The sequence below is a fragment of the Eptatretus burgeri genome, chromosome 2, assembly GCF_056783735.1.
Source record: "Eptatretus burgeri isolate ZD-2024b chromosome 2, Ebu_testis_v1, whole genome shotgun sequence".
In the NCBI taxonomy this organism is placed as follows: domain Eukaryota; kingdom Metazoa; phylum Chordata; class Myxini; order Myxiniformes; family Myxinidae; genus Eptatretus; species Eptatretus burgeri.
Genome location: NC_140962.1, coordinates 46114996 through 46118625, shown reverse-complemented (window position 1 = coordinate 46118625; position 3630 = coordinate 46114996).

Below are 3630 nucleotides of genomic sequence, written 5' to 3'. Positions count from 1 at the left end.
CAGTTGTCCCCCAAGAACGCACAGAAAATAATTCAAATATTTCTGGATCAGGGTTTCAAAAGTTTTAACATCTTTTTCCTAAATAAATACAAGTGTTAAAGCAATTGATAGTATTCTACATGATTTGGATGATGTATTATTATCTCAAACTCCACTAAAAAAGAAGATTACTTCAAGGTAAATGTAATAACGGGAACAGACTGGAATACAAATGGTACAAAAAGTTTTGAAATAAATAATCAACAAACCTATTTGAATCTTCTCCGAAAGTTTTCTTGTTAAAAATTTAAATTCACTAAGGCTGGGAATACACACAATTTTTTAATTTGTAAATGATTTCTTCTGGAAAATGTTTGATAAAGTGTAAGTATTGTATATTGGAACACAAGAAGTTGAAGCGGTTGATTATGTCTCTGCTGTATCTGAAATGACGAAATTTACACTCTATACATTCAGTGACAGAATGTAGGAAAGGGGTCTGTCGAAGGTTTGACTCCTGATATGTCAACGGGAAAACAAACACAGACCCTGGATATATTCAAAGCGAAAGGAATGTGATGAATGATGATACAAAAGCAGAAAATAGTTTTACTGTGGCAGTTCCTCTTAAAGGTATATTTGGATTTTGTGATTATGATAAAGTTCTGTATGGTTTTGTAAAATTAGATTTCAACTACAAAGGAATGATAATGAAAATAGATTGCTTTTTGGTGTTGGTAATGCTTTTGGTGATCAGAATAAATTTTGTAATTGAGGAGAGATGAGTTGGTATATCAGTGAATATACTCCTAATCTTAAAACAGAAGAGATGTTGAATCGAAGACTTAACTCCAAAAAACCACTCAGTGTATCATACCTCAAAAGGAAGATGTCAACACGTTAAACTCAATCAAACTACTTACACGTGGAATTTGGGTGTTCTGGAAGGAAAGCCAACATATCTGTGGGATGATTTTTAAAAAGCCAGATGGTGATACTGCGACTGATAAGAATAATGCATTGAGTGATAATGCTAAGGTGAAACAACTTCGCTTTCTCTAGATGGAACATTTTATCCCACGAGATAGATTGGAAATTAATTGGGAAAAAATGACTTTGCTGAAGCATACAAGTCTTACCAAAAGGTGTGTGAAAGTAATGGAAATAAAAGAACCTATTTTTGATATGACAGTATTTAAAAGTTTGTATACAATTTATAATGCTTGCACCTGATGCTCAAAAAGAAACTATAAAGTCTAATCGAGTGTGATGTTTCCCTATACATTGAAAGAGGAGAGAGTGAAGAAGCGATACATATTGTTTGCTTTTGGAAGAAACAGAATTGCAGATTAATACAAGATAATGGTGTGATGATTATTCTCACATAATTTTTTTGTTAAATAAATGAGTGGCAAAGTACCAATCTGGGGTATATGTTAATCAAATCAATCTACATAAACTATCATCTTGTGTTCAAAATCGCAAGCCCGGTACGATGACACGCATACAATTCAGAGAAAAGGAGCAGTAAGAATTGATGTTTTGCTCACAAGAGAACAGGTTAAAATCTTGAATGACACACTGGCTCACTTAAAATTAAAATGACAAAACCAATGTTGAAAAAATATTCAATAAGAGAGACGAGTGGAGGATTTCTTCCATTTCTAATTCCCTTATTTGTTGAGCTAAGTGCGGTTGGAGCATTGACGGGTGGTATTTGCACATGTCAAAACTGCCAACGAAAGGAAGGCTCAACTCCAGGCTCAAAAAGAATTGGAAAGACATAACAAAGAGTTGGAGAAACAACAGTGGGAGTGGTGTAATTGTAGATTTTGCTGAAAAACTTGAAGGTCTGCCTGATGTTTAGCGAGATTGTTAGTTGGAGATATGCTTTCTTCTATAGCACAAGCAGGTGTAAAATTAACTAAAAGAGGTAATGGATTATATCTTTCTAATAAATAAATGAGCATACTGATGAGTGGTTGAAAGAAATTTGGAAAGAATACAACATCAAATTTACAACTTGTCAAATATTGTAAGAAATTAAAAATTCATAATGTGGTTATTTGTATGAGAGATGAATTAACAAATGTGTCGAAACATACAAAGAATACATTATGAACTTAGAAGATAATGTATGGGAACGGTTCTCATTGGGTTTGTATTTTTAATAGTCACAATAAATATTATTTTCTGATAGCTTCTTTGGTCTTCCACCACCTGTTGAAGTCATAAAATTCCTTACAGAATGGTGTTTATCAAACATTTCAAGTCCAAGTACTAAATTCCAAAAGTAGTGGTCAATTATGTCTGTATAAAGAGCTATTTCAACTCAACAAAAATAAAAATTTTTATGATATTATTTTTAATCTAATATAAATGACTTATGTTGGTAAAGATGGTTCTTCATTCTTGGTGTCTCTCAAGAACTGGATATTGATTTACACAACACATACAAAGGTACAGGCTGAACGCATATAAATATAATATAAACAAAAGGTTAACATGAAAAATGCTTATAAATTGGGTACCATTCAAGCCCGACTGGACGCCAATGACTTATGAGATTAAGCGATTTATCACAATATATATACTTAAATAAAACGGTTGTGTATTCTAAAGATACAGAAGTGTTGATATTATCTCCAGGTCATCATACAGAATTCACAGTCCGAATTAAAATAAATTTTTATAAAGAAGGGCGTATCGTTTGTGTAAGGAGAATAGAACAATGGGGGTATATTATGAATGATTTAGGGTATAATTGGTCATTTAAAATTAACCTCGAAGACTTGGAACAATTAAATCAGTCTCGTATGGAAGAATATTATCCACTTGGTATCGAGAATGAGTTTTAGGAGCCAATGTATTAGTAAACAACAAATAAAAGAATTTAATAAGGGTAAAAATAATAATGGTTTGTTTTGCCTTTGTTTATCTCATGAAAACAGAAAAAACAGGATTATATATAATAAGTAAGGGAAAGGCAAAATGATTTAACTTATGGGAAGATGGGGAGGTGTTTCGCGGCCATAATATTATTCTAACATATATTTCTAATACATAAATGACAGCAAGAAGGCTTCAAGAAAATTATCATTTTCAGTGTCCAAGCATACCTTCAAGAAAAGGGTATTCGGTAGTTTAATAAATATGTTCTACAACAGGTAAAAGAATGGAGGAGCTTAACAAAGATTGTATTATGCTGATGTTGATGTTCAACAACTTTAGATTTAATTAGAATGTTAAATAATGAAAAAAATTATAAAGGTTAAGAAAACGCAAAAAGGCTCTATTTAGAAATTCAAAAGAAATTTTTATTGGTTTCCTGTTGTAAAAAAATTATTTTTTGATACAGGAATTAAGAAATCCTGATGAATATATGTATAATATTCCTATGGGTGTAAACGATTCATAAGGGTATGGATGAGGAAGGAGTTGAAGAAGAGAGGGAAGAGGAGGAAAAGGAGGAGGAGGAGAGAGAGAAGGAGGAAAGAGAGAAGAGAGAGAGAATGAATAAATATCAAAATATGGAAACCAGTGAGATTCAAAAAAGAATAGAGGTATTAAAGAAATTAACTTATCTCACCAGGGAGGAATACAAAGAATTAAAAAGTCTATTTACAATACTTTCATAAAGACTATCGACAT